Here is an 11,961-nt window from a genome sequence, read left to right on the forward strand (position 1 = left end):
AAACAGGAAAAATGAATCCTTACACAATACACTGGAAAGAAGAACAAGAACCAGTATTTCAAAGAAACAGTGGCGTAGGCAGTGAGGACAGGAGCCCACAGGGAAGGCCTTTGCCTGGCTCCGAGGACCAGTAGAAAGGCGATGGCAACCACACCCAAGCAGTCACTGAGCTCCCCCATCTATCATTTCCACCTTTTAAGTGAGAGCCTCATTTGTTAATGCTAAAGGACTTATCAGAGGCATTCCACCTGTGCAGTGGAACAGAAAACCCGTAAACTGCACCGACAAAACTGAATAAATAATAATCTATGTGACATGGACTAGATATTCACCCACCCAAATTTTAAGTACCTTTTGTTACTGGTGTTACCTCATCAAAGAGTCTTGGAAGTCAAGGTCATATAGCTAGTAACACCTCTATTTCTTTATTCAAGGATGCTTTCAGACAATATTTTACTCCCCTCCCCCACTTCTCCCTACCTAACGAGAAGTGAGAAGACTCTCTCCACAGTGTGGTGTCAGGGAGGCTTCCCAAGGCAGATGAGGGCAGGGCAGAGCCCTCCAAAAGTGGACAAGCGATCCTTAGAATACAGTTGTATGAAAATAGTACTAAATAGTGACCAATTTAACACAGGCAGAGATCCGTGAGCAGCCTGGGGATCAATAAAGATGCAGAATAAAATTCAAAGTGAACCAGGAACCACTGAGCCGTGAGTCAGAATTTCCCAAGTTCCTAGGGGCTGGGAGTCAGGAAGTCTAGCTGAGCACATGGCAACCCACCACTCCCTCCACCCTAGACTCATGGGCCGGGAGACATAGGACAGAAAAGAAAGCAGGTAGACCAGGAAAGTGGTCACTGTGCCCAGTCAAGACTGAACTTCTCACACAACTCACACAGTCATTAAAGAATAAGAGACTATCCCACCAATTCTTTCAACATTATCAGGCATGCAAATGTTTTGCATATGACCTGCAGAATCAAGACAAATTTAAGACAGTGTCTTACGTGTGTGCACACAGAGTAACTGTAATCAAAGTAGAAAATGATACTTGTCTAAGAATAAATGCTTACTAGCCAAGTGCTGAAATATAGTATTAAAGCCTAAGAGCAAGCAACCTACCAGATTCTGTGTAGATGCAGAAACCATTCTACTATCATGATTCAAAAGGCAAAACTGCTAAAAATAAAGTAAAAACTGTATTCTCTCTTGAGGGGAATCATCCTATTGATGTAAACAAGGATGGCCTTGAACTCTATGAGCTTCCCAAGTAATGAACTACTTCTTTCTTTTCAATCCTGGTCTATCTGTAGCCTGAGTCAAGTGTTCAGCTTTATCAATTCAATCTTACTTCTTGCTTCTCCAGAGTTATACTGGTTAAGTCAAGTGAATATAGGGTCAGAACTTCAGATTAAGTAATCCTAAATCACACTTGATTTCCTTGACACTAACTACAGCTGATCTATGGTCCAATGTTCTGGGCGGTTCCATACTCCACAATGTGGCTCTAAACATGCCCAAGAAAGAGAACTCTGCATCTCAACTTGCCCTCCACATTCAGACGCAGGCAGAGTCAGTGGCAGGGCTCCAGAAGTAATGCAATGTTTTCCTTCCCCGTTTAAGAGAAATCTACCTCCCTCCCCAGCACTTGTTACAAGTTTCTCTTCCCCATAAAACCAATCAGAACTCTGTTGCATGTTCTCAGGGATCATTGGAGCGTCACCTTCAGTTTCTAATCCAAGTCTGCAAAGTGCTCAGCATATATTAAGCGCAACTATTCAATGGGCTAACGCGCTTCTCAAAAATTAAAATGCTGCAGTCTCACTACTCGACCCGCTACTTTGTAAACAACACTAGACAGCCCCACCACAGAGGTGGCTGTGCACTCAACTTCTTTTCCACCTCTGCACTTTCCACACATCACAAGATGCTGTACTTCTGGTCTCGTCCAGACAACACTGTTCTTCATTCAGCTCCAGCCTCACAAAACAGGAGCAAGCAGGAGGCACATGCTCGTCCCAAAGACAACCGTAAGTGAATTATCTTTTGATTAAACAGACAAAGCTAAAACATGAAGAAATTAACAGAGTTTTTAATTTTGAGTTGCTTAATAGGTTACTAAAAAGGTCATCTCTTAGTTGTTTTCATGTGAACTTTCAAAGAAGGTTGTGTGAACGGGACAAAATGATCTATGAGAGCCATAGTTTTATTTGTGAAAAAATATTTCATTAGGCCATCAAGACCAGTCCGTGAGAAAAAAGAATTGAGGTCCAATATATTTAAGACTTTTAAACTCCCTGAAGACCATAGATTTGCAAGTGTGTTCAAGTGTACCCACCCACACTAGTGGACCCATCTTGTGCTTGCTAACAAAGAACTGCCATAGCCAGGAGGAGCTGACACAGTGCCCTGGCATGGCACTTTTTAAAAAAGTGTCACATGGAATGTTGGTGTTCAAACTCTTAAGGAATAGTAAACACAAACCCCAGAGCACAAACTTCACAGATAACATTAGGTAGCAATAATCAAGGTTAAAAGCACAGAAAGGACCCAAGAAAGGAATACAAAATGACCCTAGCAGTAGACCAGGCAGCAGCTGCTCCCCTGCCTACAGCCTCATCAAGCCATGTGATGTTTCACTGTCTGGTCCGCTTCCAGAATAGCAAACCTTACAGCTGTGAAGGTTCCTGATATTTAGAGTATTACAGAGATGCAAGATTTTACTAAGAATGTAAATGTATTTTATTATTTTAATACAAAGAACTTCAAGGAATGGCCCCCCATCTTTGTGAGCCCCAAAACACAACAGTAAATGAGCCGTTCGTTACCTGGAGCTACATTATGAATACCCCACTGGTGTTTTATTTTCTCAATTTGCCATATTGTTATATAAAAGGAACACAGTTTCAAGACACAAACATCACAAATTTAGCGTACAGATTTCCTTCATTTATTCAGCAACCATTTCAGCAGCCACCACCCGCTAGAATGCTAACAGGTTCTGGGGACGGTCCCACTGCCGCTGGGACCAGGACTCAGGAAAGAGGCAGCATGAAGGAAAACTCATTGACCTGTGGACCACCCAGCACACACAGGATAGGGCTCCAACACCCTTTAAGAACCACACTGTGAGCTCAGTGGTTTCATCTGAAAAGAGGGGGTGGAATGCACAAAGTGAGACTGACCACAGCTCAATCACAGACTGTTCTCCAGCCCTCAGCAGGCTTGTTTGCTGGACAAGTGGTCTCATAGTTTTCTTCTTTTAGACAGGGTCTCACTGGGTAACCAAGAGCTCACTTATATAGCCTGGCTTACCTGTGCCCTCATCCCCATCCCAGGTGCTGGTTCTCAGCATCGTGATAGAGCAGCTTATTCTTGCTATACCTGGAAACCCTGTAAGAAAGAGACAGCAGCCAAGCAGGTACAGCAGTAACAGGCCAGGGCACTGCAGCAGCAGGACAGGCCCAGGGCTCTGTCAGAGGAATGGAGGATGAGGACTAGAGCTCCAGGATTGGGACCCGTCTGGGAGGAAAATGGGTCCCATCCATCTAAAGCTGCTACCTGTGGCTATGGGTACCGAAGCCTACATCTGAAGACTCTAGTTTTTCAGTCTGCAGCCACACTGTGGCAACTAAAGCTGCTAAGAAAGCACACAGTCCCTGCACCACAGGTCCCATTCTATAGTGCAATGCTAGAAGCAAGAAAACACAGATGTTGACCAACCAACAAGACCAAGACTAAAGCACAGCCACTGTCTGATCTTAAGCAAGAGCCAAGGTAGTGTGAACTGGACAGGGGCCGACAGTGTGCGTTATGCACAGACCTCACATCTGTGAGGAGCACTAGATGTAAAAGGGGGGAGGGCAAATCCACAAGTCCCTGTGACCTACACAAAACAGAAGGGCCTGTAAGGGCAAAAACAAAGCAGTACGTACTGCCTTACAGGCCATTATCAAACCAAATAAGGGAGGGTGATATATACTTTTTTTTCAGAAGATGGTAAACAATGAGAAGGATTTGACACCAACCTGAATGAGACTCGAGGCAGACGGCGTGATCCGCACAGGAGCCTAAGTTACTGCGGACCTGAGCTAAAGTCCCGGTTTTTGCACAGGAGTGGCAGCACCCCTGCTGCAGCACTGAGGGGAACAGATATAGAAGGATATCCAGCAGGGGAAGCTAAAAGGCCTTCGCACCATGAAAGCCAAGACTGAGGTGCCGGGGCTACGCCAAGAAAATGAATCAATGCTGGATATACTAGAGAAAAAAGGACAAGATTTGGAGAGATTTAGACACAAAAAGCCGCAGTTACAGCCCAGTAAGTTGGGGTCACTTCCCAATTCACTGCTTAGGCTGCTTCTTATAAATGCACCATGGTGGAAACCGAGGCGCTGGACAGTGAGCATGAACTAAACAGGGAGGCTCAAGGACTGACCCTTCAGCTCAGTCACACCATCACAGGTCAGAGAAGAGAGCAAGAACCAAGGGTTGCCAGTCAAGAATGGAGAAGGCTTGCCCAGGTGCGGCGAAAACCCCCAAAACAACTGCAGCAACTGGGCTAATGCTACAATAACTGAAAAGAGGCCCCAAATGCCTAACAAAGTATCACTAGTGTGAGTGAAAAAAGGAGGGGTGGGGACATGAATGGTATAAATCACAGCATGTCTGTCTGTAGACAGTAAGAGCCAGACAGGCCTCGGGAAAGCACCGGCGTGCAGGACAGAGAATGGTGAGCCCGTGGGCTTGCTCCGGCCACATCCCGAACAATTACCAGAGTTTATCCTAAGAAGGTGAGAGGACAGTCACAGGGAGTCCATGGATGTTCTTCCAATTATTCATCACTCCCCCCCACACACACTGTTAAATGGACCCATGATGCAACGGATAAGGCTGTGGGTTCCAGCTGCCTCTAGTTGAGAAGAAAGAGCAGGTATCAGTCTCTTCATAGAGCCTTCAGAGAAATTTCACAGAGCAGCATGTGCTGGGATAGAATGGCAATAAGGAAAAACCCAGGGCCCTTCAGCACTAGGGCAGAGCATTAGTCAAGCACCCCTTCAGAAGCTCTCCCTACTTCCTCAGCCTCCACAGTGCTAGGAGTACAAAAGTGAACCACCACTCTAGGCAAAAATCTGCTTCCACCATTTTCTTAAATATAACGTTGGCAGTGAACTTCAGGGCTTTACTGGGCAGCAGCACCACCATCTGGGCAGCCATTATTCGCCCTCCAAAGTACCTGCTGCTCTTCTGGTATTCCTGGACTTCCAACTGCAACTTCCAAGATGAGAAAAGGATCAGACAATGTCTGGAGCTCTGCTTTAGGACCCACAATTAAAACTAGGTAATAAAGGTCTCTAGCAGGTCATTATCAGACATGAAATCACAAAGTGGCTGGGCTAAAATCCTAAATTAAAATAAGACATTAAACTTATCTATTTAAAAAGATAAATTAGCACACTGTCCCCTAATAACTCACTTCTATTTCTGCATCTAAATGAACCTTATGGCATTTAATACTACATCTGCTGCTGTAAAGTCTTTCCACTGGTACAAAAACAAAGTTTTACACAGCATTCATTAAAAAAAAATGCTCACCTGTGATGTACTGTTCGTTTACAGCAGTCCATTCAGAATCTGAAGGCAAACTCAGCTCTACACCCTTGTCCCCCCTAGTTCTGAAGTGCATGGCTCTTCACCTGCTTATTCTGTATTAAGGAAATGCTAGACAAAGTTTGCAGCCACCACCCTGCAATGTAACCAGTTCATACTCTAACCTAAATTTAAGATCTTCAAACTGTACTCCCAAGAAATCTCGCAGTGAATTCCGTTCCTTGCATTTTATGCAGCCGGTGCCCATAAGTACACATTCATTTAGAGGTATGTACCACCCACCCCTTCAGCTACTGGAAAGCCTGGCCCTAACTCCAGCTTTTTTACTCTTCCTTCCCCTTCAGACCAACAGTCAAATTTGCTGACCACAGATAACATGAAGATTTAAGAACATACTCAGGGGTTATAATCAGTTTTTCAAAACTGTTAAACATATCTGTTATACATCTGCTTTAATAATAAAATCAATCTAGAAATTGAGTTAAATCTCAAGAAAAAACAGAAGAAAAAATTGGGAAATGCTTGAGACAGTTCTCACAGAATCTAGATCAGTGGCTCTCAACCTGTGGATCACAACCCGAGTAGACCACTGTCTATTACTGTCACGATAAGAAATGGAACATAACAGCCACCTTCTGAACCAATGCTGATAAACCAGAACTAGGAAACTTCTGGAATAAAACAAGACACTAGCCAGGCACAGTGTTGGTGCATGCAATCCCAGCACCCCAGAACCTGTTCCAGGCCAACCTGGAACACACAGGAAAGCAAACAAACCCTCTCCAGCAGCTCCACGAAGAAACACAGGCCCATGGGATGGGTTAGACGCCTGGGACTGAGAGTTCAGGAAAGATGCAAAGACCCATGTTGCACAAAGTCACAGCTGCGGCACTATATTCAGGAGGTATTTTGTTATGTTTTGAGATGGCCTCATTATGGGCTCACAAGAATCCTTCCCCTGCTGAGCTCAGCCTTCTGTGCTGGACTGTAGGCTGTGACACAGCATGCTCTACATGATGCTTCTGAAGACCAGCTCAATTTTTTTTAGTCCAGCCAGAACCTGCCATTTAAACAAAGACCACTTTACAAACTTGGAGTCAAAATCAGGCTAGCAGTAAAAGACTGAACCAATACAATTACCTTGCCCGCCCAAACCAGATGACCAAAATTACCATACTACCAAATTAAACACACTCAGCTAACCTCCAGGTCAACACTGTTTCTACCCAAGTTTGAAATTAGCCTACTACTGCATTCAGCTTGGCGGCTCAGGCTTCTGTGAAACCAGGAAATGGTTTAAATAAGGTGAGTGGGGTGGACTTTGTCCAGAGTTTAGGAGCCTGAAGACCACCATGAAGAGATCTGCTTCTCCAAGATCTATGACTCATTCGCCTGGAGAGCTGGCCAGGTTTCCAGTACCAGGCGTTTCTCTTCTTGTTGAACCAGTCTTAATTAAGACCAATGAGAGAGTTGCTGGTTACCTCAAAGTATGCAATTCCACTACTGAACCCCTAGGGCTTATCATGCAATGGTTGTCACTGTCGTGGTTCGAAGGCATCACATCACAGCTGTGCAGAACTGCTGGCTGCCTCCCTCTTTTGTAAACCTGTCCTCTGGGCCCTGGTCTGAAGTGCATGGCACCTTTAGCAATAAGAACTTACCCTCCACCTCTTGGGAACAACCAAGGGTAATAGCAATAGGTGTAAGTTTTGGGAATCTACTGGAAGAGAGCTGGCCAACCACTCAAAAGAGAGTTTCTCATGCCTAGTATTGGGTTTTTTTGTTAGATAAGTCTTTGGCTCCAGATGAGAAAATTGTACATAAACTATATATATGTATTTATATAGTTTTATAATTATGTGTATTATACATTTTTAGGTAGATAGTTAATAGTACATGGACATGCTAAAGTGTGTGTGTGGGTAGACCATGAGGACTTAACCCTATACACAGGGGACTAAAGGCAACTGTCGAATGCTGATAGTAGGAGAGTCTTCCCTAGAGAAAAGCTCCCCAATTAATTAGCCAATACCAAACAGGCAGCCCTGAAAACATTACACAGACTAAGCAGGTTGTAGTTAGGAATATATGTGCGCCTGTATATGCATCTAACAATGAAAAAAATAGGCCAGGAATTTCAGTGAGAGCAAGAGAGATATGGAGCAAGGAAGGGGAAGGAGAAATGAGATTTCAAAAATATAAAAGCAATAACAAAAGTCACACTCAAATGTGACAATACTCCCTTACAGCAAGAAACCTGGAGTTCCAAAGGCTAAGTGATCACCAGCTGTCTCTACACAGTCGACACTATTTCATTTCAGCCAGATTCTGGAAAGCAGAATCCAAAAACAAAATCTAAACTCTCAAGAATCCTTGTAAACTGACCATTTCGCTTCAAAAACCAATGCTTCACACCCTTGTAACTAACCAGACTGATCTGAAACAGTATTTTCAGAAGCAATGCTACTAAGAGAAGTGCTCACCTCTACCCCAGGAGTGGAGAGGAAGGTCTGAAGGTGCAGACAAAGCCTTCCAGCAAACCAGAGCTGTCCTCAGCTCACAGGCAGGAACCACACTCACCTTACAGCTGACAAATCCCGAAAGAGCTTTTTTCTCCAGTAAATCAGCAGTGTGGCCTTTACCCCCTTGAGCACCTGAGCCCTGGTTTCTCACACTGTAAGCACAGCGCCCTTAACACTGCCATACTGACTGCCTGTTCTCTCGCCAAGGGCCAGCCATGCTCTCACGCCCGCCTCTTACCTGGGAGTCCTGCACAACTGTTCCCCCACAGAATCACCCATACAAACCTGCGGGAGTAAGTGGAAAAGCAACCTGCGTCCTGTCCACCCGAGGGCGCTCCACATGACCACAAGCACTGCTGCCTCAACTGAAAACTGGGAAGAGACACCACAAGCAAGTTCAAAAAAGGTGGCTAGGCCTTAAGATACTGTGATTTCCTCTTAAAATCCTTTCTCCCCAAGGAAGAATATATGCATTCTTCCAGAGATTCACCAGCAGATAAATCCAGGTTCCTAGTCTCAAGAAAAGCTCAGCCTTAAATACAAAGGAAACTTTCTTAGGTAAACAGGAAATAAAGACCTTTCTCCAGAGGATTAAGAACTTTTGATTCACTTTCAATTGACACAAATCACTTTTCATTTTGTAAAAGCACAAGTTGGTACTTATTTCGCCCTGTTAGCTCATTATGGACTACACCCTCTGTCTGCCACCGCTGAACCTCAAGGCCTGACTGACTATTCTGCAAGCTGTGTCCTCTCAGAGAGGACAGAGGCTGCCTCCTCAGGCCTGGCACCAAAGCATCTGCTCTAAACATTGGTCAACAGAAAGGGGCCACGAAAGAAAGGAAGGAAGAAAGAAGAAGTTACCATCTGTAAGGTTTTGAACAGTTTATCAGGCAGGCATCTGACCAAGCAGAAGCACACCTAGGCAGTCAGTGGACGGCGGCCCAGACCACTCCCTCACCTAAGCACTGAGATTTTCATTCGACTCCGTCTTCGCTGCCCACTTACTGCTTACAAGTGTGCTGATCAAGCTTCCCACCCCCAGTGTGCACAGGCTCTATCTCTGCCCTGCATTCACCACCAGCATCTCTGGGCACACATTTAAGAAACGTGTCTCCTTGTCAACCACCTTGGCGGTGGCATTCACAAAATGGTGCTGAAGCACAATTTCTATTCCCCCCATCATTACAGCTGGGGACATTTAATACCCAATGTTCACTCGTCAGGCCATTGGTTCTCAACCTGGGGGTCGAAGGACCCTTTCACACGGCTTGCCTAAGACCACCGGAAAACAGGTATTCACTACGATTCATAACAGTAGCAAAATTACAGTTATGAAATAACAACGAACTTTTCTGGTTGGGGCCACAATTGTAATAAAGGGTCGCAGCATTAGGAAGGCTGAGAAGCGCTGCTCTCAACAAGTCTACCAGATAGTATTTCCTGACACCTGCGCCTGGTGAACCGCTTCCCTATTGGAGGCTGGTCCTCCGACTGTGAGGTCCAGAAGGACTCTGTCCCAGGCAAGCTAAGCTTTCCAGACAGCCTGCTTGCTCAAGGACTTCTGCCTGGGAGGATCTGGCGCTAGCTACTCCTAGAGAAAGACTTTTGCAAGCTTCCTACTTCCCCGCCACCAATTGTCCAGGCTCGGCCTTCAGGACAAAGGTTGTTAGTTCTCAGAATGACTATCCCCAGCACGGTCATCAATGTTGTCTGATGCTTGAGAAAGGGCGCTCTCAAACCTGGAAGGCACTTCTTTTAAATTTGGGGGATTTCTGAATATTTAAAGGTAAAAGTGAACTAAATGTAACAGCGGCCTTAATTAAAATAAAGTTTGGGCCAAACACATGGAAATACAAAACCAATAAGCCTAAGCGACGTTAAATTAGAAACCAACAGAGCAAGCTGTATTCCCTCTTTGCCGGGACGAGGGAGTGCTCCGAGACGGCAGCAAGCCACAAGTAAATAGCGAAATGGCTTCCTAAATCCCAGACAAAACGCTTCACAACTTGGCCATGTGAAAAACAGGAGGCAGACTTTCATCAAAGGCAAAGCAGCAGTCTCTCGAGCTTGCTGTCTGGTCTAAGCCACCATTATTCACGGCACAAAGCTCTCGTTTCACTAAAACCACTCCTCGATTTCCTCTCGCCGACCTCCGCATACCAGCGGCCCAGCCACTCTCCATTCAGCGCTCAGGCCCGGGGGGAGGGGAGCCTACAGACGTCTGGAGACCCGAGCCCGAGACAAAGCTGCCCCGCAGCCCGGCGGCGCAGCGGAGCGGGCCTGGGGCGTCCAGCTCGGGAGCGTCCGTCCCAAGTCCGGTCCCCGAACACAACACTCGGAACGAGTCGGATCGCTCGCTCGCTCGCTCGCCCGCACGGCCTGGCGGTCTGCGCCCAGGAAAAGCACACTCGGAGCGGACCCCGCACTAAGTGGCTCGCGTTCTGGCTACAGAGGAGCCCCCTCCCCCTACCCCCGGCTTCCGAATCCTGCGCACCCCCCACCAGGAGTGGTCGTCGCTCGCCCACGACCCACCCCCATTCCCGCCGGGGTCTCGGCCCCGCCGCCACCGACCCCACGCGAGTTCAGGACGCGCCGTCCTCCGAGGACACGCTCCTGACTCCTCCCGCCCGCTGCACCCAAGAGTTTGGCGACTCCACGGCTTTAAAGTTGTTTGGATTCAAACTCACACAGTCAGGTCGTTGCGAGAAGAGAGAGAGAGAAAGAGATCTAGCTATACGTTCTCCACGACGGAAGGAGGCGACGCGCGCCAGTCCGGCGTCCCCTGTGCGCGGGGGCGGCCCGCACCCCCGTCGTCCGCGGGCCACGGAGGCGGAGCCCCCGCCCACCCCGCCCCCCACCCCGCCCGCTGCAGCCCCAGCCGGGACGCGAACCGCGGTCCCCAACCCCCCACGGCGGCCAGCCGCCCGTACGGGCTCCCGACGCGCGCCCGCCCGGCCCCGGCTCCGGTCCCGCGCGCCCCCGCGGCCTCCCACCGCCCACCCGGCCCGCGAAGTTTCCCGCTGGCGCGGTTCGAGCCGTCCGTCCGTGGGGCCGCACCTCAGGGCCGCCCGCGCGCTGTTCCCCCTGCGGCCGTGCGCTCTCCCTCGGCCTCCTCGAGCTGACGGCTCGGCGCCCACGGTGCTCCGTCTCCGCCTCCCCGGGCCGCCCGGCTGCGCAGGACAAGAGCTGACGCGGCCGCCACCGAGCGAGGGCTTAAGATGGCGCCGCACAAGGAGCAATTTATAAGCGGCGAGGCACCATGTATCCCGCCGCCGCCGCCGCCGGCCGCTCAGCGCGGAGCGTTCCGCCGCGCGAGGACGAGGGGCGGGGCGCGGGCGGGGCGCGGAAAGTAGTCCCCGCCGGCCCGAGGGGCTCCGCGCATGCGCCGCCGGGAGGGGCCGGGCGGGGCGGGGCGTCCCGACGCCGCTCCAGTGAAAGCCGAAGGGACGGGCAGAGGGGCCGCCGCTGCGGGCAGGGAGGAGCGCGTTCCTGTTTAATGAGAGTTCGAGACCCGATTCAGGCTCTTCCCACCCTCCTTTTTCCCCCCCTCCCCCCCCGCGTTCCGAACGCCCCGGCCCGAGCTGCAACTCAATCCACTGTCTGCAGGAGTGTCCGTCCCCCTCCCCCGCTTCCTGCTGTGCCTCCTGATCCCCAACAGGAATCCCATGGCTCCCACCGCAGGAAGCCATGTAGTTCCCATGAGTGTCTGTTGACAACATCGGACTAGACCAAGCGGTTCAGCAACAAGGTGCTGATTACCAGCTTGAGTCCTCGAAATCCCATCTTACCTGGACCCACTGGGCCGTAAGTGCTTTTCCCCAAGGACTGCA

The 11,961-nt window shown here is 48.8% G+C and overlaps 1 protein-coding gene across 3 annotated transcripts in view; it reads right to left on the minus strand.

The window, feature by feature from the left end:
- Ctnnb1 (catenin beta 1) overlaps positions 1 to 11,394 on the minus strand; it is a 28,487-nt gene extending 17,093 nt beyond the window's left edge. Inside the window, exon 1 of one of the 3 annotated variants that reach the window (XM_075964131.1) lies at positions 11,189 to 11,394. The gene's annotated coding sequence lies outside the window, so the exon portion shown is untranslated. Of the gene's footprint in view, positions 1 to 8,413; positions 8,436 to 10,818; positions 10,926 to 11,188 lie in introns of those variants that run through there. The other 2 variants (XM_075964132.1, XM_075964133.1) reach the window with 2 other exon arrangements.
- Positions 11,395 to 11,961: the final 567 nt, after the last annotated feature.

Source organism: Microtus pennsylvanicus, chromosome 3 (assembly GCF_037038515.1).
Source record: "Microtus pennsylvanicus isolate mMicPen1 chromosome 3, mMicPen1.hap1, whole genome shotgun sequence".
NCBI lineage: Eukaryota > Metazoa > Chordata > Mammalia > Rodentia > Cricetidae > Microtus > Microtus pennsylvanicus.